This window comes from Zeugodacus cucurbitae, chromosome 2 (genome assembly GCF_028554725.1).
Source record: "Zeugodacus cucurbitae isolate PBARC_wt_2022May chromosome 2, idZeuCucr1.2, whole genome shotgun sequence".
NCBI lineage: Eukaryota > Metazoa > Arthropoda > Insecta > Diptera > Tephritidae > Zeugodacus > Zeugodacus cucurbitae.
Window position 1 is genome coordinate 64,395,135 of NC_071667.1, and position 26,644 is coordinate 64,421,778.

Consider the following 26,644-nt stretch of genomic DNA (forward strand, 5'->3'; position numbering starts at 1 on the left):
TTATATAGAAAAATTTTCGATATCTATGAAATGTAATGCAAAGCTGTCGTTTCAGCTCTATAGATCCCAAGGTCATGTTCAAAATTGAGTCTCAGTGAAGCTGGGAATGTATAACATTCCCTTATAAATAGAGCACATTGAAATGAATTAGTCGATTATTCGAAAAGAGAAAGATAAAACTGCAAATATCTGAACTTTTTTATTATCTTTGCGAAAAGAACACGCTTAAGATTTAATGATCAAACAAATCATTATAAATATCTCTCGAATTCTTTAAATGAGAACTATCTCAAAATTAAAACTTGTTTCAGAGTAATTAGGGATCGAATGTGTTGTTCTATCAAAAGAAAACAATGCTTTGAGATTTTTAGAGTCACTTCCTTGAAGAAAATCCCTCCTCAAGCAGTAATACACTCACGATGTGGAATTATTCCAATTAGAAACGATTTTTATAACACTTGGATAAATGTAGAGATGAACTCTTCTCAATTTAGAGGTTATGTCTTTCAGTTTTTTTTAGAAACAACCTATGTATATATAGTGAACGTGATTTTTTTATTGATTGCAACTCCGTATGGAAGAACTAAAATTCTGTTTTATTTGATTCTCTGAAACACACTTCTCATTATTGTTTAATAATTTCTGTGGATTTTGGAAACTTCCATATTGATTTTAGAATCACGAAATGTATTAATGAAGGCAAGTTACGGCAGTCATAATAATCTCAAAAGTGACTTTATGAAATAAATATACACTCAACTGGACTGTGTTTCAATTTCAAATCAAAATCAATGGGTTCCTTAAGCGTAATTCTTTTAAGACGAAGCAGTAATGCGTTTCAAGAATAATTGTTGTTTTAGAGCAAACACTAAGGTCTGTGGTCGTTTGTAGACGAAAATATATTTTGTGGAATATTTTTTTTATTAAAAATTAATATAAATTTTTACGATAAATATTGTAAATATTTTTCTTAAGAATTTAAGGTTCACAAAAAAATTTCAAGAAGTGTTCTTTTCGGTTAAGTTTTAGAATATCTAAATGTGTAATAATAATGAAATGTTTATATTATACTCGAAGAGAAGAGAAGGAGAAGCACATTTCAAAAAATTAGAGTACAATAAGAACAATAAATGTATGTATTTTCATAACGGATTTTCAAACATTGAAAATAAAAACGATTTATTAAATCCTCTAACAGCAATAAGAAATTTCGTACGGTTAAACAATTGCTTTGAGTATAGCTGGAAAGTTGCTGAAGTCGATACATTTTTGTATCATGACATTTCATAGTTTGTTAATACAGCTTTAGATTAAAAGCATGCTAGAAATGTCAAATATTTTGAAATTCATATAAAAGTGGCGAACTGAAAAATATTTGTTGAATTGCGGAAGTAATAGTCCACCCAGGACTGGCTTGCTAAGGTAGCAGAAGATCTTCTTTCTCTTTTGTCATATTTTTACAAAATTTACAAGAAATTGGTACTCGTGTGAAGGTTGGTTGCTAAAAGTCAGGGTCCCATTAGATTTAGTTCGCAAAAGCTTTTCCAAGGAAATTGCAATGCAATAAACAACAACTGGCACATTAATCATAAGAAATATTAGTGACACAAATTCTTTATTTGATTTAAGATTCGAGGAAAATTGTAAATTGAAAGCTCTGATATACAGTTGTTGTATTGTTTTTGTGAAATTAAAATATTTGTTGTATTTCCCAAAAATTTTTACACATATTTATATTATGATTAATCTTTATGCCTGCAAACAGTCAGCATTCAACAGTTTATCACATTTAACACTTCCTGAAGCCGAAATTTATTTGGAGCGCGTAACTTTCTACAGCAATAAATTCGTGCTTGGAATCAATTGCTTATGGAGCAGTTTTATCTTTTCGAGGAATATGTCGATATATTTTGGGGTTTCATGAACTCAACACAATATTTTTATAGAATTCGACGCACAAAAATTTGCAGAAATTATTTTTGTTGTTTTTTATGTTAACACTTAAACGTTAAATGCTTCAAATAATTTTATTATTAATAATTATTAAATTTTTATTAGTTATAAACTAGTGAGTTTTCAACACTTGTTTACTTTTTATTTCTGGTAAAACACTTGAACTTGCTGCTCGATGCCCGTTATAAAATTTATTTGGCGCACTTAATATAAATTTTTTTATACTTTTTCTCATAATATAATATTTTTTTTTTTACGAAACTACTTGCAATTGCACTGTGTTGGTCACTGCACATGGGATTTGTGATTTTCAATTTGCAATCAAATCGTTGAATTTCTGTGATTATTTCTTTATATATTTGCAGCAGAATATTTCTGAATATTATTATTTGACGAATTTATTGTTGAACTTAAAATCACAAATGAGAACGAAAATCAATAACTGTAAAAAATGCACTAAATATTGTTGACGCGTTGTTAACGCCACACCATCACCGACTGTTCAAAGAACGACGCAGGCAACGAGAAAGCAGGAAAACGCTCGACAAGTGTAAAATTAAGTAACAATCGTGAAAATAACGTGAAAAATAGCCATCAAATATAATAGTAATAGTAACAACGTCAACGGTGCGCCGGTACGCGTACGCGACTGCACCGAACCGAACAGAACAGAACATTTGAGTGGCGACGGCGCGCTGGCTCGCGGTACACGACGCGTACGACGCGCGGTGTTTTTTGCGTGCGAATGGTGAGTGTGCTGTGACGACGGTGACGGCGGTGGTGGAGCGGGTGGTGTGCAGTGAAGGTGGTGTTGCGACGCGCTGCATGGCAGTACAATAGCGAATGCACTGCAGGCTGGCGTTGCAGCGCGGCGAAATGTTGTGTGGTGGCGGTGCGGTGCGCGCGTGTGTGTGCGTTTAAAGAATTGTCAAAATTTGCGTAGTACATGAAGCGCGTAAAGTATTTTTTTTTTCTACTTTATTTTTTTTTTTTCTGTATTTGACGTTGACCGACGGCGTTGCTTGCAACCGCCGTGCTGGCGGTGTTGACTTTGAATATACGCCTTGTTATGCCGTTATGCTTAGTGCTAGCTATTGCTATTGTTGTCGTTGCGTTTGTTAAACACAAGCTTATTCTTACAGCGGCACGCAAAATGCGAATTGCAACAAGCGCGCTAGTAGCGGAAGTATGGCGCGCTCGCGATGGACAGACGCGCGTCAAAAGAATAAATTCAATTTCCTTCTTTTTTGAGCAGCTACCAGTGCCACTGGCACTAGCACTGCTGCCATTGCTGTTGTAGTTGCTGACGCTGCCGCTGTTGCTGCTGCTGCTGCTGCCAGCGCACACATGCACAGTTGCGCGCGCGCATACACAACCACACGTACGTACATATTTGCCGCATACAAGCAAAGCGGCAGCGTATGGCGAACGCATTCTACGCACTCACGCACACGCACTCGCACACACATGCGCGCTGCCACTGCACTCACGCGATTTTGCACAATTTCGTTAACATTATTAATTATTGTTTGTATTGATGTTGTTGTTGTTGTTGTTGTTGCTGCTGCTTTACATGGTTCTTTTAAACTTTTTGTTGTTCTTCTTTTGATGCGCGCGCGTGTGTGCGTTATCGCTTTCGTTGCTGCGTCGCTGCTGTATTGTGGCCAACGCCGCGCTTTATCGCTGTAATTGTTGTGCCATTATTTGTTGTTAATTTATTAAAAGAAATTCGTAATGTACAAGCAGATGCTTTTGGGTGATTTTTTTCTTTCGAGAAAAGTCTAAGCGGCGCTGCGTCAGTGACAATCACCACAGCCACCACAATAATAACAATTGCACGAACAGCAGCCACAACACTAACACATTTGCGCGCACAACTACAACAACAACAACAACAACGAAAAGCTTTAGCAACAATTTTTTGTTTCTTTTTGTTGTAATTTAATAAAAAAAAAAATAGTTTACTATTGCTGGACGCGCGATCGGACGCTACTCGGATCGACTCGGGCCGCGTCCGAAAATGCGTTCCGTTGCATATCGGATGCGTTGCGTTTTTGCGACTGTCGAGCCGACTCGACTATAAAAATTATATCACAACACCACAAAGCGCACGGCGACGCGCGCTGCCACGACGTCGAGAATAACGCGACGACAGAACGTGCGCGCTGCCGTTGCATATCACCCGAGTGCGCGTGAGGTGGTGGAGCAGGACGACGACGACGACGACGACGACGCAAAAGGAGGCAAAGTATGCAGGAACGAACCAAAAAAAATAAACGAAATACTTAAGCAACGTTGCAGCGCTAGAGCGGCATGGCGCGCTTACATCCACCAATGCAAGCAATGGCAGCTAAAATGCACGATTGGCGCGCTGCAGCGAATGCGGTGACAAGACGAAATAAAAAACGGCATATTGCAATTTTACTCAGTAAAGAGCGCCGCAAGCGAGCGCATGCATGCAACAGAACAAAGAGAGCAGCGCTATGGTAGTGAGTAAGAATGCAGTGTTTTTTAGCATGTGGGGCGGAAGGCGCTCGCTGAGACTAGCATGAATGACATTGGCGCAAACGAATGGAAGCACCGGCAGAATATTCAAAAAAATTGTACACGATAGAGGAGTGTATGTTTACAGAGACACGGTATAATATTGTTTTTCAATTTTCGAGCAGCAACTAAAGAACGCGCTGCACTTTTGCACTCAATGCGCTCATTAATTAGGTGGCGAGCACCAATAAGAACCGTAAAAAATGCATTACAACGCGCACAGCTGAGCGCTGCCACTACATGCCATAAAGGGGAGAATTCGCACAACACAACACTAATGGCTTTGCGCTCTATAAATTTATTTGGAAAAAAGGCGCGCTTGTGTTTGTAAGCCAGCAGACAACATTGGCGCTCAGAACACAGCGCTCGCCACAAAAACCAAAAACATATGAAAGCATACATGCGAGCGCAACACGCTAATGAAACAAGTACACATACATACAAGTAAAGAGACATACGGAGAAGTAGAAAAATTGCACAAAGCTTACAAATACAAAAATACAAAATGTATATGTGCAAGCATGCGACACCACCAATGCATTGAGCAGCAATGCACATTCGCACACAAGCGCCCCACCGCTCGTCACTACTAGAACATTCATAGAACCCAACTAAATGGTCTACCAACTCACTCACTCGCAGCGCCGCGCTCGACAACAGTCAACAACACTGCTTGCTAGCTGCTCAACTGCAGCGTGCTCACCAACTCATACCTGGCGCTCACTCATTTTGAGTTAAAAAATTTGAAGCAATTTTTTTCCATTTCTGCCATTCAACAACGCAGCCGGTAGACTAGATGGGGTGTAAAAAAGCGTCAGGACACACCGCAAGCAAGACCACACTATAATGTGTGTGTATGTGTGTGAGTGCTGGCAAAAATACCAATACACTCACGCGCGCTCACTCACTCACTCACTTACTTACTCGAGCGCCTGCATTCAAGCTCACACTGTCGCGGCACCACTACAAGCGCAAGCAACTTCAATGGTTGTATATGTGTGTGTGTGTGTGTGTTTGTTCAGAATGGCGTGAGTTTTCACCACAAGCTCTGCCGCTGCTTGCGCGAACAGCGCAGTCGCTGCTAGAATTTTTTCAAACCTCTTTGTATTGGTTGAGTTGGCATGTTTGGTGGAAAAGTATGTGCGCTTATTGCAATTTTTTACTTGCCATCAACACAGAGCGCTTAAGAAAACGTGAAAGAGTACAGAATACTGGACACTCTTTCTCTGCCTTACATGCACGCCAAAGTATTATTGCGCTGAGGACTTGTAAAAATGGAACTGCAATTTCTCAACATTTACAAAGCATTTACTTTGCCTCTAAGAGCATATCTTTCGCTGCTATTTGCCATCTCTTTCGCATAGAAAAATGTCAAGCAAATGCTATTGTTGTTGTTATTTGTGTTTGTTTTTTCCTGCATTCTCTTATGACAAGTCGAAATCAACGCACTCAAACCATTGCGCATTGCACTCAGTCCAAAATACGAACACACACACATACATACACCCGAAGAAACGCAGCTCACTGTTTGATTACTGTTCTAGCTTTTGTGGTAATGAGTATCGGTGCCGCTAATAAGAATGAGTATTTATTTATATTTTGGCGTACATGAAGAGGCGTAAACTTCTTTGCTGGGGTTTTCGTGATTGGAAAATTAATGCATTTACAGTGTATTTTGTTGTTGTTGTTTTGTTGTTTTAGTAGGCAATCACTCATTCTGTTGTGTGTAAATTGTTGGAGTTGAATTTTAATGAAATATCTATTTGCGCTAAAATGTTGTAACATCGAGAAAGTAGACAATAAGTAGTTGTTGGTTGTCGTCTTTAAAGAAGCTTGTTTAAAAATAAATACAATAGCAATACTAAACTATAAGTTATTTTGAGACTAGTATAAGAAACCCCATAACTCATTATCTGTGTTTAATTTAAAGGAATGTATTTAATCTGACTGCATTTTAGGGAGGAGCTTACAATTCTAATTCCAAAAGCTACATACACGGTATTGTTGGATATATAATATATAAACCTGCCAATAAGCCAATCTAGAAAGAGTTTACCTACACATGATCATGGTTTCCCAAGTTGATTGATTTCCCGAAAATTTTACTTTAGAGTTTTCAGATTGTATTATCAGTTGTTGTTATCAAAAAAAGTCAAGCAATAAATCAACTATATTTAAAAGGTAAATTTTCAACCCTATTTAAGTTATATTGAACCCTGAAAAAAACTAGTAATTTATTGAAATTAAAATATAAACACTCTCGCTTCGTCAAATACCCATCTTATCTAGAGGGAATCCAGTTATCGATTCTAGTTCTCATTTTACATGAACAAGAGGAGCAAGGGAGTTGAATAAATCAGATACTTAGTAAAACTGATTTACTTCTAACCTGCTATACCCTATGGAATCGTTTTATATCCTAAAGATCTGTTTACAGACCGAAAACGTCTAAAAACTAGTTAGTTACTAATACTTACTGGTCCTACTCATTAAATCCGTTTCGATCGAAAAATTTTACGTCGAAATCATTGAAACCGTCTCCAAATTAAAATTCATGATCACATTGAACTCACTTACCGACTCGAAAAAATACATTCCGCGGCTAATAGATGTCGCTAATTATGAATTCATTGAATCCGCAAAATCGAAAATTTTGGTCGAAATCTATCAGTTGATGAGTGAAATTTAAAAGAAGTAAACCATTTGGAAGTTTTCATATAAGCAATTACTGATGACGGACTAAATTATAATTTAAATGGGTTATTTTAGAGGTAGGAGACAAAAGCATCCCATCAAAAATGAATAAAAGATGTCTAAAAGCGATATAAAGTTGCCCCTCGAAATAGCAAAAGAAATTTCTCGAGGTGCCTCAGGAGAATTAAATTTTTTTTTTTGGAAGAAATTTCACAATAGTTAAAGGTCATTAACCCATCAAAATATTTGTAGAGATCTGTTTGCATCCCAAACTTATTCTCAACTGAAAATCTCACTTTTTGAGCCGAATTCTCGACATTTGACCGTTTTTATACAAAAAAAATTAAATTTACAAAAAAACGGCAGAAGCAAAGATGTAGACCTAATACTTTTGCCGATTAAGGTCGATAAAATAGTTTTGCGTTCTCACTTTATGGTAAAGCAGTTTATCCGTGGAATCAATGATTGCATGAACATTTTCGATCGAAAATCTTTAACGTATCGAAATCGAATTCGCAGCGGGTTCAATGATTAGGCCCACTGTTAGACGACGGATGAGGCAGGTGTTTTACAATACTATACGTTGTATTCAATCATAGTTAATAGAGTATAAGTTCATCTACATATGTATCTATCTATTAAACATCTATATTTCGCATAATATAATCTTCTATACCTCTTGAAGTGAATAATAAAATAATCACGTTATTGATTAACTAGTAAAACTATGACTCTTTCTATTTAGGTAAACGATTATTACACGACATTTACCACAAATTTTTAATAATTAATCTAGCTTAAGACATTATGTGAAGTCTATACTGATAAAAAAAATACTACAAGCTGAGATGGAAATGTAAATTCGACACCAAATTGAACCGTCGGGAAAGTCTTCATGAAATACACTCGCTATATGACTATACACAAGGCCGAAAAGATGTGCAAAAATTAAATGTCACTAAATTATATGTAATTCCAACTAAACCTAATACAAAGTAAACCTAAAACATAGACTATTGTATACATTTTCACCGCTTTTATTTGAAACAGAAGTTCTAAGAACTTTATAAAAACACAAAAATACGCTTAATATATTTTTATATAGTAGGCAAATTTATTTTAAGCTTGCCAAATGAAAATTGTAAAACCCCAACAATCTTTATCTATTCCATCTAAATGATAGCCATAATCAGTCATAAGCCTTCATATCTGCTTGTACGAAAGTGTAACTCGCAATCTTAAGTAGTATCTTTTCCGCTTACCTACCTCAATAAGGCGGTTGGTGTAAATTCTAGAAAACTCGCTTACGGCAAGCAAAGCACTCAAGCCGCACACTAGAACGCACTCAAAGCGGCGAAAACTCAAACTCTCATAGCAGCAGCTTGTCTTGGCGCTCAGTAAAATAATGAAAAAAGAAGCGGCCACCAAAAAGTGCATTTCCTCTGCTTGCAATTCCGTGTTTGTGAGTATGAGTTTGAGTAGATATGTGTGTGTGAGTATATTTCTCTCAACAAAGTGTGTGTGTGTGTGAGTACGCTTGCATTTCGCGCTTTGTGTCTTAAATGTGCAGTGTGGTGAGTTCGAAAATAAGCTCTGCTTTGTTGTTGTTGTGCATGTGTGTGTTCTTGTAATTTATTTAAGAACTTTACTCAAACTCAAGCAAGTTTGCATTTTGTGATAATTATGAGTAAATGAGTGTGAAGGCACAAAACTACTGAAGGTGAGTGAGTTTTACTGTTGAAGTGGCAGAGAGAGAGAGAGTGAAAAACTGAATTGACTGCGCAGTTGGTTAAACTATATGGACTTTGGGATGGAAATTTTGAATTTGAATTCAAATTCAAAATTTCCATCCCATTTAATTAAATTAAAAAAATTTATAAAATTATATTAAATAAATATTTTGTTATTCAATACGTCTTTGAAGTCTTAAGATTAAGCTTAAAAATGCTCTTAAGCTGTTTAAAAATATTTCTTATCAAATACCAAGCCTCAAAGCAAGTCTTCCAAAGCAGTCTTTAGAGTCTTCGTCTGTTCGTTTTCTGTTTTCTGTTTCTTCAAAATTTCTTTGCGCGAGATTAGCGAAGACACACTAATCATATGTAATCTCGCCGCTTTGGGCGTGCTAACAGAACAACAACAATGAAGCATATATATTCCCAACAACAACCAAAACAACTAAATAGCGCATTAAAACGACAATAGCAACAGTAGCTACAACAACAAGCGTATTAAAAACGTAAGAACTGAAATGAAATGAAATAAAATCAAACGAAATGGAGGCAATACAGAGGGGAGAGAGTAAACTAAAAAAAAAATCAGTGACGATGACGCTGACAATGACGAACGCGAACGCGAACGGGCTGGGACGGCAATTTGCCAGTGGCGGCTCGCTGGCTTCGCTGCCGCACATATGGCATAAATATGTATGTCTGTAAAGCGCTAGTAGCTTGACTAACTGCGACGTCAGGCAGACAACGACCTGTTTGACACTCGTTCAAGGTATTATCTCATTTTTTACAGTTGCTTTGCGCTTATTTTATTTTATTTTATTTCATTTCATTTTGTTTTTGTTTTTGGTTTTATTGCCGTTGGGCTGACACTGTTACATACTGGCGCTTGTTGTTGGTAGTGCTTTTACTACGAAGCTTGTTGCTGGCGTCGCAACTGCTGTTACTGGCAGCAAGCATTGTTAAACAATTACATTAAGTCTCGCCAACTGCCCAATGAACAACAACAGCAACAACAACAACAACAACAACAACTCTAACAACAATGACAAAAAGAGCAGCAACAATAACAACAATACTAGTAATACCAACAACAACACCACTCCACATTGTTTAATAGTAAAACAATCGCCAGCAGTTGGCGCGCAAAGACAAGAACAACAACAACTACAACAATTAACATTTCATCTATAATACAAGTGCAGCGGCCGGCCGTAGCCGATACGGCAATCGCCGCTATGATTACCCATTTCCATAGCACATATCACTCGGCAAACGATAAGACATCGCAAAATGATGATAATGGCTGAGCTAATGCGGCAATAAAAACAAGAACAAAAGTGTTTAATGAACAAGAAGCGAATGTGGATTGTGTGAATCGGGGAGGGGAGTTGTAAAAATCTTTGCTTATCGGCAATATTTCGATTGTTTTAATATTTGATTGTTTTAATTTATAATTAATAATTGTTTTTGATTTTGAATTTTTTTTATTTCTGTAGTTGTTTTTTTTTTTTTAATTTCATATATTTTTCATAAATAATTTTTTAAATTTTTTGATTTTATGTAATTTTAAATTTTCTGAAAGCAAGTTATTTAAATATTGTATTTTTATTGGACCATACAGTTTTTTGTTTTCGAATTAAAGATTTCAAGAACCTTAAATAATAACACAAAAAAAAAATTATTCTAATATATAACAGGTTTGCCATATCATTTGCAGAATAATACAATTCGGAGAGTTGCCATATTTTAATTATCGAACTTATTTACAAAACAAGTAAGGAAAAGCTAAGTTCGGGAAAACCCGAACATTTTATACGCTCGCAATTTATTGATGTAATAACACACAATTAGACCCATATATTCGGCATAAAGTCCAATAGAATAACGAAAATCATAATATATAGTATATGAGGGCTGAGGTAATTCTTGAACTGATTTCAATCATTTTCACCACCAAAGTACACTATATTCAGATTATATGCTCACTTAATTTTGAAATATCTGAGAGATTTACCGTTATTTTCGGTGAAAAATTATCCTTAGGCACAGAGTTCTTCATGTTCGATATCCGGGGCCTTGAAAAGTTATAGTCCGATTTCGACAATTTTTCCTCAAGCGATGCCAACACACCTCAAATGCAGTATTTGTATAAAGTTTTATTCCGTTATCTTCATTGGTTCCTAATATACATATGTATATTGTAAAGTGAAGGAATCAGATGGAATTAAAAATTAAGTTATATGGGAATTAAGCGTGGTTGTAAACCGATTTCGCCCATTTTTCATCTGTGTCATTAGGATGTCCCTAAAATATTATGTACCGACTTTTATTGAAATCGATCGAGTACTTTCTGAGATATGGTTTTTGACCCATAAGTGGGCGACGCCACGCCCATTTTTTATTTTGTAATAAAATCTGAGTGCAGCTCTTTTTGCTATTTATTTTGTAACTTTTAGTGTTTCTGGGGTTTTCCGTTAGTGAGTTAACGCACTTTTAGTAGTTTTCAACCCAAAATTTTTATGGAAGGTGGTCCGATTTCAACTATTTTTATGGTGTATAATGGGGTACGTAAGGGATTGACTGCAAGTTTTGTTTTTATAACTTTTTTGATTTGCGAGATATATATAAGAATCCTCTTTGAGGCCGGGATCACGCCTACTTTTCCAAAAAAAAAATTACACGCCACTACCTAATGTGATCATTTGTACCAAATTTTACTTTCATAACTGTATTTATGGCTTAGTAATGGTACTTTTTAGTTTTTCGCCATTTTGTGGTCGTGGCAATATTTGAAGCAAGTTTCATATGTATTAAAAACTGTATTTTTTTAATTTGATGATAGCTCTGGCTTGATAATTATCATTTCCACAACACCCAGAGCTGCCACTAAAAGCCGGTAAATACATGTGTCTCAACAGCAATTAAAATGCATTTAATTAGAAGTATTAATGTAATTAATTGAATGAAGCGCACAACAACTAAATTCCAATAAAATTCGCAGTTCAAAGCTGGAATTTGTCATTAGCAGCCAACTTCAAGCGCATCAATAAAGAGTGTGGTGAATTGAATTCGTTTTGCATTTTCAGACAGAAAACGGTTGACATTCAGTTTTAGCAAAAATTTTAAGAAATCAAAGAAATTAACGCTCAATAAATAATAAAATTTAATACACACACACACACACACACTCAGTGTGAACTGTCAATTTACCTTTCACAAGCAATGGGAAGTGTTTGTTTGTTTGTGTGTGTTTGGCATTTCAGCGCTTTAAGGTTGGGTTCGAACTTGCATTTCTCATTTACTATTTATTGGTGTGGTGATTGCATTGTATTAAAATAAATTTGACTACGTGATAGTGGAAATAGCAATGCAGCTGCTCATGAATCAGCTGCTTCATACTACTTCTTGGTTTTTATTTTGCTTCCTCGCCTATATTGCTTTCGATTGCACATACTTACATACCTGTATATATGAATATGTGTGTATATATTTATTGTATTGAAATCGGGTCGTGATCTCTGCTGCACACGACAGTGTCATTACATGAGTACAGGAACTGCTGAGATAATTAGTAAATCAGTTGCAATTCTAATCACTTGCCAGCTGACACTTAATGGCACTTACTTCATACGTTTGTATAGAACTCTTCTTTAGAATCATCAATACATTGTAGAAGAAAATAAAATTTACATTTAATTGTGATGAGGTGTGTGCGGCGGAAAGAGGTGTCTGAATTTTTAGAATTTAGAAGAATAAATTATAACAGTTCCACTTATATAGAAAAGTGGAAGCTGATTACGAATTTTAATATAATAGAAATGCTTAGAGTTTAGATAATTAATTTCAAAGTGTGAAGCAACGTAAACGTGATTTAGAAAATGTGGCAGCCTAGTTTTAGAATCAAGAAATTCTGACTCTTCCCGTAGTTATTATTACTGTATTTTGTGTAAAACATTATAAAAGCGTTTTTAGACAGGAGCTAATTGTTCAATTAACCGGCCTCTGCTCGATTAAAACGCTGATTGAGATCGATTTACCATACAAAATAAAATTTACATTATTTTTAATTGAATTTTAATCGACTTGAAAATCAAATGCAACTCTGCGACAAAGATGTACGATATTTCTTTATCTGTGATAGGCTGAATTTTTTAATTAAAGGAGCTACGGTAGATGTCGCTGTTATAAATAGCAATCAGCTGATGAAACTTACCAACTTCTTATGAAAAGCAAAAACAAAAAACAGCTGATCGGTTATCGAATAGCCAGCCGGCAGTATAAAATGGCTTTCTCAATAAAAATTTTAATTGATCAATTAATTTGGCGGTCTATAACCCACTAACTATCTCACTTGAGCTCAATTAGAATATTTTCAAAATTCAAAAATTCAAAATTCCGAAAAACCCGAAGAGGTCGTTGGAGGAAATTTTTTAGGCGATGAATTTCATTAGAGAACTTTCCGTACGAAAATATTCTGAAATACAGCGAATCTCTCCGAAAAATTTCAGATAAATCGATTAAATATATGACTAACAAATCAACTATGCTTTCTTTGAGAGAAATTGGTTTATCGAGGGAATTTAAGGGGTTATATACAGTTAGACGGCCGAAAAGAAGTGAATTTTCCAGAATTTTTTCTGAGAAAACTTTTTAATTTATTGATCCAAAAATTTATACACATATTATGGTATCTTTTAACTGTATTTTAAGACTTAGTACTAGTAAAAATATTTATTTGAAAAAGAGCTACAGCTGATCTCCAGGAGCACCTCTTAAAAAAGACGTTTTGCGGTGACCACTATATCTCGGACCTGGATCATCCGAAATTAAAAAACCAAACAGATTTCGTTAAAATAATGTTAAATCTAGTAATTAATCGAAGGAATAAGCAAAATAAAATTTTGTTGACAAAATGGTGGTTTCTCAAAAAAAAAAAATCGATTCTTCACCGAAATTTCGGCCTTAAATTGTTTATAAAAAAAAATATTTATCGGAGAGAAAAAATCTACGATTAATTACTAAAAAATATATTTGAGAAGGTCGTGTTAAAATATGAGATTAATCGGTCTAGCCGTTTTCTAGTAATGTTGGTCACCGACTTTGAAAACACCATTTTGAGAAAAACGCGTTTAAAGTTTGGACCTTGTACTTAAAAGCACTCTGAAACGCCTTTTCAAATTTTTCATTTGCTTGTAACTTTGAAAATATTACCGGAACGATATGAAATTTTCTGTGTGTTTTCTTAAATATATGTACATTAAGAAAATTAAATAAAAAAAAATCGATTTTTTGAAAATTCTAACTGTATATAACCCCTTAAGTGGAGCCTTTTCCAAATTAATGAGTAACTATGAGAGAGAACAAAAACTTCGCGTTATTTGCCGTCGATATTTGCAACGAGTTCTTCGTGATATAAACTTGAAATATTAGGTGAAAATTTATTTTAGGGGAGGGGGTCCATGCTGATATTTTCGAATGGTGGAGTTACTGGCTAATTTGTCATTAAAAATTATGTTTTAATCTTAACAGACCTTGGAATTGGTAGACAGGGACTTAGGTTTCAGGGACGTTTGGCTGCTTTACGCTTTTTGTTAGAGATCTATGAAGGAATGATTTTGTTTCGGCCTTAAGGCAGGTTTCGAGTTAGGCATCTTGAGATTGGGTTAGGTGCAGTCATCAGAGAATTCAAAAATGAGTTTAATGAATTTCCAAAAAACAAGTTCAGATCACCTCTTCTCCAAAAATGCATTCTAACCTCACTTATAACATATTTGGCGATACAAAACAGTATTTACCTATTATTCTTCATTATGCCCTTACTTCAACTCAATTATTTCGGTCTGGCAATGAGTCAAAACTCGACGAAACGTGCCAACACTGTTTGTATTCTACGCAACTTCGTACTGTGGCCGGTTACAAGTAAATATATTCTTATACATATATCCAAATGTACATAGGTATGCCAGTGTAAGCGCTTACAACTCCACTGGGCCGACGCATGCAGTCCGTCGGTCGCATCATTTTGGGTTGGGTTAGGTTATGATAGGCTAAGGTCTGGCGGCTATTGACTTGTGTGCGGCGATTTGTTGCTGTTGTTGCTACTATTTACATACAACTGCTGGCGCTGTCGTTGTAGTTGTAGTTATTGCTGTTGTTGCCCACCATGCGCCCGCCAGTGCTCCCGTCGGTCACATTGGCGGCTCAAGCATTGTTTTGCGGCGATGCATGCAGTGCGCTCAATTCACAGCTCACACACATGCGCAACGGTAAATATATATGTACCTATATGTGGCTCCATATATATGTATGTTTGTGTGCGAGTGTATGCATGTGGCTGTCCACAATCGCTTTCATTCATTGCCAATTTGCGACTGCAACGAAACGGCAATGAAGCCACACAAAAAGCCGCCTTACAGTTGTTGTTTTTGTGCTCATTTTTTCGCATTTTTCGTTCGTTTCTTTAATTTTCTTTCATGTTTTATTTTTTTGTTGTTTTTGCGAATATTTTTCGTGCATTTTGTGCATTTTCGTACAACGAATGTTGCCTTTAAGCGCGCAATGCGAATAAATGAATGTAGAAATGAACGCATGGCGATGAATGACATGAAATTATTATTGAAATACAACTACATGGCACTGTGCACACTGCCCGTTTCTCCTGCGCTGCTTTTTGCCCCTGCTCTGTTTGTGTCTGTTCTGCTGCGGGCGTCATGCCGCTGGTGCATATATGTGGCAGCCCTTTCTTCATGTGTTATTGCAATGAAATTTGTGTTGTTGCATTTGTTAGTGAATTTAACAGTTTTTGTCTCATTGACGGTTCGTTGACTCGACGCGCTAACCCTTAATGACGACCAATAGTAATGAGTGTCACTGGGACTAGAACAAATTTGACAATATAAATATTTTGGAAATAGTAGTCGAGTTGACCCTTTCGTCATAAATTAATATTAAATACTAATCTAGATACATACATATGTATATCCAGTTCATACTAAATTCCTGGCATAATTCCTAGCATAGTACCTATAAGAATTTGATTCTGAAACTCCAATCAAAGACGATGACATTGCTGTTAGCTAGAGAAAGACACTCCGGACAGCCACAGGGTGTCTCTTGAAGTCACAATGAGGCCACTTTGCTGTCTACTAGGGTATTTTAGCAGAAATCGCTTATGTAGTCACTCGCTGATAGCAGAACCGTCCCCAGGTGCATCAAAAGGTCACTCCTACAATACGTCGACGACCTAGCAAAATGCGCCGACCAGACTGCGGACAGTTTCAGACACGCTATAAATGTCATTCACAGTGGAGTTATTAACACCTCCTTTGCCTCCCTCCCAGTGAATAGCGTCCTTGGAACCAAACCACCACCTTTAGCAGGCGAAGAGCTCCGATCCCATCGATACAGTCTGTTTCTCCCGTTAGATGACCACGACGACAACTAGACGTATGCTTTTCGTTCTGGCAGGTCTTGCAAATGGCTACAACAACAACAACAACAACAGCGTGGAGGTCTCTCCAAGAAAATTTTCCAAATTACACTTAATCTTCTAAGGAAGCTATTTTCATGTTTACAACTTTTCGGAAGGAAGACGAGCTGTTAATTTCAAGTAGTTTCTTTAGTCAGCTGCTGTTCGTTCCTCTAAACTTCGATGAGCAAAGACCTGGGATTTTATGAAAATTTCAACACTTCGCTTTCGCTCGTGGTTGAGTATCTTTCCTTAGTGTGGTGCTATATATCTCGAGAACCGCAATTATAAAGTTATAAAAACCAACCAAATCTCACATAATTCAACAATCTTCTTAGAGGTTAAATCAGTACTCAGAGAATAGGCGTTCCTTATCGCGACTTCCATAGCTCGCACAGTGGATCACATATCTCTTGCTTGGTTTTTCTGTCATAATAAAAGGTTGGCTAGATTCAAAGATTATCTGCTTAAGCCTTTGGATTTGGTATACGAATAGCAAAAAGATATCTGACGGGTTCTCAATACAAGATCTTCCATAAAATACTCGTAGTCCTAACTTCTCTGGTAAAGGGAAGTTATCCATTTTGTAGAATTGTTATGTTTTCATTACTATTCCGCTAACAGACAATCTGCTCTAGAATTGTAAACAATTTACAAAATTGCGATTTCCACAGTATCATTGACTGATTGGTACTTTATTGCAGACACTTGGTCAACAACACTTGGCCGCTTGTGTCATTCACCAGCACCGATTAGGCGTATTTACCTAACTAAATGCCAGCAACAGCTGCTTAGGTGGAGCGCTGGTGGCGATCGCCGCCAACCAGTACCAACTTAAACAGATTCACCACACTCACACATGCTATATGTATAGACCGGCACGCACTAGCGCAAATTAATAAAAGAAGAAATAAAAAGTGAAAACAACAACAACAACAATAAAATTACAGACTAGAAAAGTTGTTGTGATCGATTTGTTGTTGTATGTTGTTTGTTGTTTGTTGCTTACGCACTCGTTCACCAGCTAGCCAAGTTAACTGGCATTGCATACAGACAAACAACTAAATGTATGTGTTGTTGTACGCACAATTGCATTGTTTATACAACAAAAACAACAACAACAACACATTGTTGAATGCCTAGTAATTGCTAGTGATAGTTGTTCTTGTATGGCACATGGAAACAGATATTTAATTTGCTTCCGTATTAATGTTGTACAAGTCAAGATTAACAACAATAGCAGCAACAGCAACAACAACAACAACAAAACACACTTCGGTTGCAAACGGCTGCTTGCTTGTGCTGTGCCATTTACTGTTGTTCGTTCGTCTTGTTTTGGCATTTGGCGTTGAGTTGTTGTTGTTGTTATTGCTGCTACTTGCATCGCCAATTTACAAGGCTAACGTGTGGCAGTTAACATTTTTATTATTGTATGATTACGGTTTCTAAATGCACATAAATGGTCACTGCCATTGAAATGTCGTCGTCGCTGTCGTCGGCACTTTTGTACGATTTTTCCCGATCGAGTGACGATTCACGTGCATCGATCGTTCGAGTGTTTTTTAACGTCGAGTTATTTGTGCTTGTTGCTTGTACTGAACTTAGTTATCATTTGCGGTGTTTACATAATTTTATGCTGTATATGCTGTTTTTGAGGTTGGTGTTTGATACTCAAGAACTTTCGGCATATTAATTAAAGTTTTTGAAAATCGAAATTCTTAGATCTTCCTGATTTTCATACCAAAAGGCATCTGGATGTTTCGAAGCATCTGGATGATTTAAGTAAAATATTTTCAAAATTACTTGGTGAATATACCACTACAATAGCAAGAATAACAACCTGTAGAATTCTTGATGGAAAAATGTCTCAATTATAGAGAGACACTGATACTTATAGGGTTCATGTAGCATTCACTCCATTTTTTTGGAAAAACTCATACTGATACACTTTAAAATATCGTTTTTTTTTTAATTTTGCTTATTCTATAGTTTATACTTTCAAAAATATCCTGTGAAATCGGCAAGGTCGTACCTTGAGTAGTTTTTGAATGACAGCGTTTTAAAGAGCGACCGCTCGTAGGCATAAACCTCTATAGTTGAAACTTTAAAAGCTTTTTCCTCGATACGAAATTTTTCAAAATTGCTGACATCATAACTCAACGAGAAATTGACCAATCAACTACAAATTGAAACTGAGTAATCTTGAATATATTTACTATACAATGACCTACGATATTTTTGATTGGTTGAACATTTAACTAATAAACGTCACTTTTTTAGAATTACGCCAGTTTGTTAATTATTGAAAATTTTCAAAAATCGTAGGTCCTTGTATAGGAAATATATTCAACTACTACTTTTTAGATTTTTTTGTTTCAGCTACTCATGCGACCGGAATCATGTCACCAACTCGGTTACTTTTTTTCCACCTCCGAAGGCAACACTTTTTTCAATATTTTTCTAAAAAATAAAACCTCTAAATATAGCTGAATATCGAAACATTCGATAGAGTACTTTGTTTTAAAAATATTCGCGAAAATGCATAATTTTTAATGGGTTACACTTGTATAGCGCCTTAATTGAGTAATTAAGTAATTTTTACAAAATTAATAGCATTTTTAGACAGGAGCTAATTGATCCATTAACCAGCCTCTGCTCGATTAAAACGCTTATTAAGATTGATTTACCATACAAAATAAAATCTACATTTATTTTTAATTGAATTTTAATCGATTTGAAAATCAAATGCAACTATGCGACAAAGACGTACGATATACGTTCTTTACTTGCGATTGGCTGAATTTTTTGTCTAAAAAAGCTACGGTAGATATGTCGCTGCTATAAATATCGATCAGCTGATGAAACTTACCAACTTTTTATGAAAAGCAGAAATAAGTATGTATAACAGCTGATCGGTTATCGAATAGCCGGCGGTGTGAAGGGCAAGAAAGGGTTTCTCAATAAACATTTTATTTGATCAATTATTGTGGATGTCTAAAAACGCTATTACACTTGTATAGCCCCTTAATTGAGTAATTAAGTAATTTTTACAAAATTAAGCTAAATATCACAAGACCGCAATTTATTAATTACCCAGCTTTAAATCATACTGAATCAGGAAGAAATATCTAGTGGAATAATTAAAAAAATATTTATAATTAATTCACTTAAATAAATAAACTCACAAACACAAATTGTGTAGATAAATTGAGTTCATTTGGGTATTGGTACAATAAATCAATTACGATCTTAATTATCTCAATTAATTGACTACTTTGAACAAGGTGAGAGAAAATGATATAAAAATTTTGTTATACTCTAAAATTGTATGTTAGAAATATAATAGAAATTGTATATTTAGGGTTAGATAGTTTAGAAATTCTCCTACTATGTCTTATAATAATTATTGTTAATATTTCTATTAAATAATTTACTATATTTTATTACATAATTTATTATATTTTTTCGTTACAGGTGAGTGCAGTTGTCAATAATTTGTAAATTTGTAAGTAAGTAAAGTTATAAACTTTGAATTTTCCCTACATTTACCTTTCATTATTTGACATTAAATCCTTCTCTGACTTATTCGAATTCCCTATAAAAGCCACACCCAAAATTTAAAATAGACGAAAATTAAAATTCTACGCTCCATTATTAATACAAACGCAACATCGACTGCAGCAGACACTTCTTCTCCCAACCCCTGCCCTATCTTTATCACACTTTTATCTGTAGCCGAACTTTCGAGTGTAAAAAAATAACCAAATTTTCGCTACCTCGGGATATTAAAAATGTAAACAACTAGCAAAAGTGGAGAGCAAAACGAAAAAGCAAATAAATTTCGTCTGGCTATATTCGATTTCTTCGTTCCCTCTTCATTTTTTTGTATATATTGTCTTCCAACATTTATCAATTTTTTTCCATATTATCTTACAACATTTTAGCTGCACTTAGTACCCTTCGCCTTGCTCGGTCGCTTGCTAGCACAAAAGCAACTCTGGCCGAAGCAATGCAATGACACGAACTCTTGTAATTTTTCTTCCTTTCAATTTCGTCGCACACCTTCGCTACGCTGCTGCGTTTTACACATTTCGCTGTCTTCCACACACAGGGAATGGGTGTGTATGGATGCGTGCTCTATTATGCTGACTGTGGCTATGGCTGTGGCTGAGGGTGACACAAATTCGAGGGATTCATCTTCATTTTTATCTTGAGTATTCGTCTTCGCCTGCAAGCAAGAGCCAGCAATCTACAAGCCGAGAGGGGGCGGCTGTGAATTTGTGTTTCGCTTAGAATGCATTGCTATTGCATTGCTGTTGCTGTTGTTGTTATTGCAATCGCAATCAATCGATAAATATTTCATAAGATGTGCGCATTTCACTTAAAGTGAATTCATATTCAAGTTGCAATGAATATTTGCGGCAATTATTTCGTGATGAATATGTGAATATTTGAAATGAATATCATTATTTCAATTGGTTTGCTACGGTGGCGGGGAAGAGTTGGAGTGACATGTGTCTATACAGCGGGTTCGTGAATAAGTAAATGTTGCAAATTTTATGCTTTTAAATTTAGAAAATATAAAAGAAATTTTTATTTCTAAGTAATGGTATGAATTTTTATTATAAGTTTTCTTTTGAAAATCGATAAATTTAGTCTATTGTTATATTTATACTCTCGCAACAAAGTTGCTAAGAGAGTATTATAGTTTTGTTCACATAACGGTTGTTTGTAACACCTAAAACTAAACGAGTTAGATATAGGGTTATATATACCAAAGTGATCAGGGTGAAGAGTGGAGTTCAAATCCGAATGTCTGTCTGTCCGTCCGCCCGTCCATCCGTCTGCGCAAGCTGTGACTTGAGTAAAAATTAAGATATCTTGATGAAACTTGGCACCCTTATTTCTTGGCACCATAGGAAGGTTGCTTTCGAAAATGAGCAAAATCGGACCACAGCCACGCCCACAAAATGGCGAAAACCGAAAACACATAAAGTGCCATAACTAAGCCATAAATAAAGCTATGGAAATAAAATTTGGTATGAAGGTTCGCACTATGAAGGGGCATATTTGGATGTAATTTTTTGGGGGAAGTGGGCGTGGCCCCGCCCCCTACTAAGTTTTTTGTACATATCTCGCAAACCAATAGAGCTATATAAACCAAACTTTCTGCAGTCGTTTTTTTAGCCACTTCCTAATACAGTCCAAAAATGGAAGAAATCGGATCATAACCACGCCCACCTCCCATACAAAAGTTAGGTTGAAAATTACTAAAAGTGGGTTAACTCACTAACGAAAAACGTCAGAAACACTAAATTTCACATAAGAAATGGCAGATGGAAGCTGCACTCAGATTTTTTTACAAAAGTGAAAATGGGCGTGGCGTCGCCCACTAATGGGTCAAAAACCATATCTCAGGAACTACTCGACCGATTTCAATGAAACTTGGTTTGTACTAGTTTCTTTACATCCCAATGATATGTTGTGGAAATAGGCCAAATCGCTTCACAACCACGCCTACTTCCTATATACCAGAACTTTGAAGTCGGTCTGAATAGTTTAGTTTAAAGTAAGCACTAGTGAAGATATCGGAACAGAACTTTGCATAAATACTGAATTTTACTGTGGCGGCAGCCCCTTTCTAGAAATCGGACCATATGTTTTCAAAGCCCCATATATCGAACGCGAGGACCTCGGTGCTTCTAACCTAATATTATGGTTTCCAACTTTCAATGGACTTTATACAATATATATGACGAATATGTGGGTCAAATTGTGTATTATATAATATAAATAAAGTTAAATAAATAAATTGCGAGAGTATAAAATGTTCGGTTACACCCGAACTTAGCCCTTCCTTACTTGTTTTAAATATTTTTTGCTTAATATTGCATTGTTTGAGTAAATTTCATACATATAGTGTTCTGTCTTTATTACAATTTGGTCCCTTATTCATTATGGCAGATATATTTCAAGATGTTGGTTATTAAAACGTGATAAAAATCTCTCTATACTATAATAACTGTAGTAAACTTATTCTCAAGTCCCAAAACTATCTAAATTTGGTCCGAGATTAAGTGACGACCATATTTCAGATAATACCTGGATGTTTAAATGTCTTTGCCATAGCTCAATATATATCTTCTGTTCAGAAGCTGAACTTAAACTTCTATATTTTGATAGTCAAAAATTATTTTATGGATTCTTCTAACTATTCAGGCTGGTTATAATGTTAGTTAGAGAGCAGGTTTCGTTGGTACTACTTATATGACCACAACGGATTTTTTACATTTCATTCATGGTTCACAACTATCAAGATGTCTTTGAAGACGTATACGGAACAAAATGTACTCCGATATACTATGCAACACCAAACCAAAATTCAACTGTTGCAACCAACTATAATTTCGAGAAATATCATCCATTTCTTATTGTATTTAAATATTATTTCAATAGGTAAAACTAGTTATTTTTTAATATTTGAAACAAGCACAAACAGTCTTGTTAATATTTGGACTGTATCTTTTACTATATACATATGATAAATACTAGTAGAAATTTGTCGGAAGAACTTTTTTCAAAAATTTTTGTTTTTTTTAATTTGTTGTTCAAATATTCTTATACAAATGTGTAGTTGATGTAACCTATAATCAATTTAACTTAATTTTTCTATGAAACTTCATTTGGGATGTATTCAAAAAAACTTCTAAACTCAATCAGTCGGTTAGTCAAAAGTCTAGAGATATGTGATCTATTCCTGAATTCAGTCAGTCGTACAAAATTCTATAAATTGTTATACAGTGGAACTTCCATAACTCGAAGATCTTCATAAGTCGAACTTTTAAATTGGCAATATCGTTTACAAGTCAAATTTCATAAAAATTAACTTCCATAATTCAAGCTTCTTTAACTCAAAGAACTCCAAAACTTGAACTCTTGAATTGGCAATATAAGTCAAATTTCATACAAACCTCCTTCCATAAGTCGAACTTTTCAACCAATTCATAATACAAAATTTATAATTTTACTATCGAGGCAGAACTTTAAAAGAGACCCTCTATATCGTGAGGCAAACAAAAAATACGATATTACACTTATGAATTGCATAAATCAGGTAACTAAGGCATGGGATACAGATGGCAAGAGCCAAACAATATTACAGAAGACATGTTGCAACGTATTTAAATAAAACTATATGCGAAGTAAATAACTAAAACTGTCAATCGACATCTTTTCAATTGTTTCTAGTATTTATTTCAAGGTCTTCTATGTAGGTTATGATTGGATTGATTGATTCTCAACTGACTATTGGAACAATCCCTACTAATATTATAAATGCGAATGTAAGTTTGTTTGTTACGCTTTCACGCAAAAACTACTGAACCGATCATCATGAAACATTGTACATATACTCTTGAAGGTACTAGAAGCAACATAGGGTACTTTATATTAAAAAAAAAATTAGATGATTTTGGAATGTCGAGCCCTCGACGAGACAATATGGATGATCTTGATAATGGAATTGCACGAGAGCTAGATTATGATTTCATAGCACTGCAACATCAAGTGACAGAATTAGTTCCTCAATTACTTCCAGAGCAAAATCATGTTTTCCATCAAGTTTTACGTAAAATAGACTCCGGTAGTGGTGGACTCTTCTTTCTCGATGCATCAGGAGGAACTGGAAAAACGTTTTTACTTAACTTATTATTAATGTCCGTCAGAAAAGACCAAAAAATAGCAGTTGCCGTAGCTTCGTTAGGTATTGCCGCGACGCTATTAAACGGCGGTCGTACGGCACATTCCGTTTTAAAATTACCATTGAATTTGGCGCAGGAAGATTCGCCCATCTGTAATTTTAGTAAAAATAGTTCACGAGGTAGAATGCTGCGAGAATGCAATCTTTTGTGTGGGATGAAAGTACAATGTCTCACAAGAAGGCCATAGAAGCTTTAAACCGGACCCACCAGGACTTGCGAGATAGTACAGATATAATGGGAGGCCTCCCAGTGATTCAGAGGGGGACACCAGCAGATGAAATTCAAGCGTGCATTAAATCGTCAAGCTTATGGTCGACAGTTGAAAAACTCCGCCTGAAAGCGAATATGAGGGTGCATCTCATAATGACGTGGATTCAGGACTTTACGCAGAAATGTTGTTGAAAATTGATGATGGTTGTTTAGACGTTGACGCTGAAGGCTACATATCACTGTCAAGAGAATTTTGTAATTTAGTAGAAATTGATGTGGATCTCATTGCTAATGTTTTTCCGGAATTACAACAAAATTTGTGTAGTGATCAGTGGTTGTGTGCAAGAGCAATATTAGCACCAAACGAGGTTAAGGGAGAAATGAAGTCAATGGATACAATTATGGATACGGAACTAAGTACTTCACATCCTGTGGAGTTTTTAAATTCACTTGAACTATCGGGTGTACCGTCACATAAACTTCAATTGAAACTAAATGTACCAGTAATGCTTATGCGAAATCTAGATGCTCCTCGGCTATGTAATGGAACAAAGCTTCGGATAACAAAATTGGGACAAAACATACTTGGCTACTATTTTAACAGGTGTCGGTAAGGGAAATAGTGTTATAATACCTCGGATACCAATTATTCCCACTGACCTTCCATTCCAATTTAAAAGGATTCAGTTTCCTGTCAAGCTTAGCTTTGCTGTTACTATAAACAAGGCACAAGGACAAACATGGTCAGCTTTATGTAGCCTGTTCACGTGTATCCAATGCCAGGAATTTACACAAATTTGCACGCGACAGGAAAACTTATAACATTATCTACAAAAATATCTTAAATTAATACTTTGTATTTTATTTTTTTAAATTGTTAGAATTCAGAATTATTTATTTGTGTTACGGTGAAATATATTTTAACATTTGTTGTTGCATTTCAATAAGCATATATTAAAGTGTTGAAACTTCTGTCTGTAGTAATTTTTAAAAATTGTTGATCTCAGCAAAACAATCAAATTTAGTTATCATATTGACTCATTTCTATTATTATACCCTTACCCTTTATCTCTCATACTTATTTAATGACTCCACTGCGGGCGAAGCCGCGGGTATAAAGCTAGTTTTTCATAATTTCACTACATTTTTCTAACAATTTCTCAACTTTTCGGACGATGCTGAGTTGTGGTCTCTCTCACTTCTTGAACACTTAAAAGCTATCTAGCATATTACTTACATTAAAAAACATTTATGGACAATTCTTCTTAGTTCTATTGGTTATAACTCTTATTATTTAAGCACTTGGGCTTGTGTAGAATCGAATATTAAATTTACACCTCGCTATCCACTTACAATAAGAATACAATGAAAATTAAGCCGCTTTGTTCAATATAGTCTCACCCTAAATATTTTCCCCCTAAATACACTTATAATCGCTTAAAGCGGTTCCTACACCAAATATATATATATATAAATGCACTAAGCCACTTGTTGAATATTTTGGACTAAATACAAGATAAACAAATTGAATTTGTTAGTCTTCAATTTCAACACACAACCAGACATATTTCTGCAATTCATACATGTTGTAAATATGTATACATATGTATATGAATATGTACATAAGTAGAGATGCTACAGCAATTACCGAGCACGTGGCTCAGAAACACCAGAGCAACATATCCAACTACGTGCAAGCATAGAATCAACGAATCTATGCACATCAAAATATACAAACACACACAGATACATTGATAAATATATGTAGAGTTATGTATGCATACATGTTTATGCAACATCACAGCCAAGCCAACTGATACCACCCAAAGTGCTTAGCTATGTGTTACAAGCGTATGTCACATGTCGCTGGCAGTCAGCATTAGAAGTTCCACCCATGGACACACAGCTATCTACCATCGCACACACACACACACTCAAATCCCCACACACGATGTTTACTTTTTGCTCGCCTTGCATCCTTGCGAGCGCGTGCCGCAGCAAACAACGAGATGAACAAGCGCAGAACACATGTTAACAAATGTAGTGGAGCACACACAAACACACAAACACATACAAGCATTAACATCGTAGAATATATGCCTCTGCCTGCCAGTGTGTGTGTGTGTGTGTGTGTGTGCGTGCGTGAGCGCCGCAGACACCTGTTGATAAACAAATTAGAAACTAAGTGCCATCGAATGGATGCCTCTCGGCGAAATTCGCACACATCGTGTGGCTGCTGCTGCTGCTGTCGCTGCTCTTGCTGTAGTTGTTCTGCGTTGTTGTTG

The 26,644-nt window shown here is 35.6% G+C and overlaps 2 protein-coding genes across 15 annotated transcripts in view; one reads left to right on the forward strand and one right to left on the reverse strand.

Moving 5' to 3' along the window:
• LOC105218430 (tRNA:m(4)X modification enzyme TRM13 homolog) overlaps positions 1-26,644 on the forward strand; it is a 793,174-nt gene that overhangs the window by 112,097 nt on the left and 654,433 nt on the right. The window lies entirely within an intron of this gene.
• Positions 1-26,644, reverse strand: part of LOC105215468 (myb-like protein A) — a 236,552-nt gene that overhangs the window by 103,195 nt on the left and 106,713 nt on the right. Inside the window, exon 1 of one of the 12 annotated variants that reach the window (XM_054225274.1) lies at positions 4,239-6,552. The exons of 7 other annotated variants lie outside the window; for them this stretch is intronic. The gene's annotated coding sequence lies outside the window, so the exon portion shown is untranslated. Of the gene's footprint in view, positions 1-2,091; positions 2,949-3,918; positions 6,553-26,644 lie in introns of those variants that run through there. 4 more of the 12 variants (XM_054225272.1, XM_054225273.1, XM_054225271.1 and 1 more) reach the window with 4 other exon arrangements.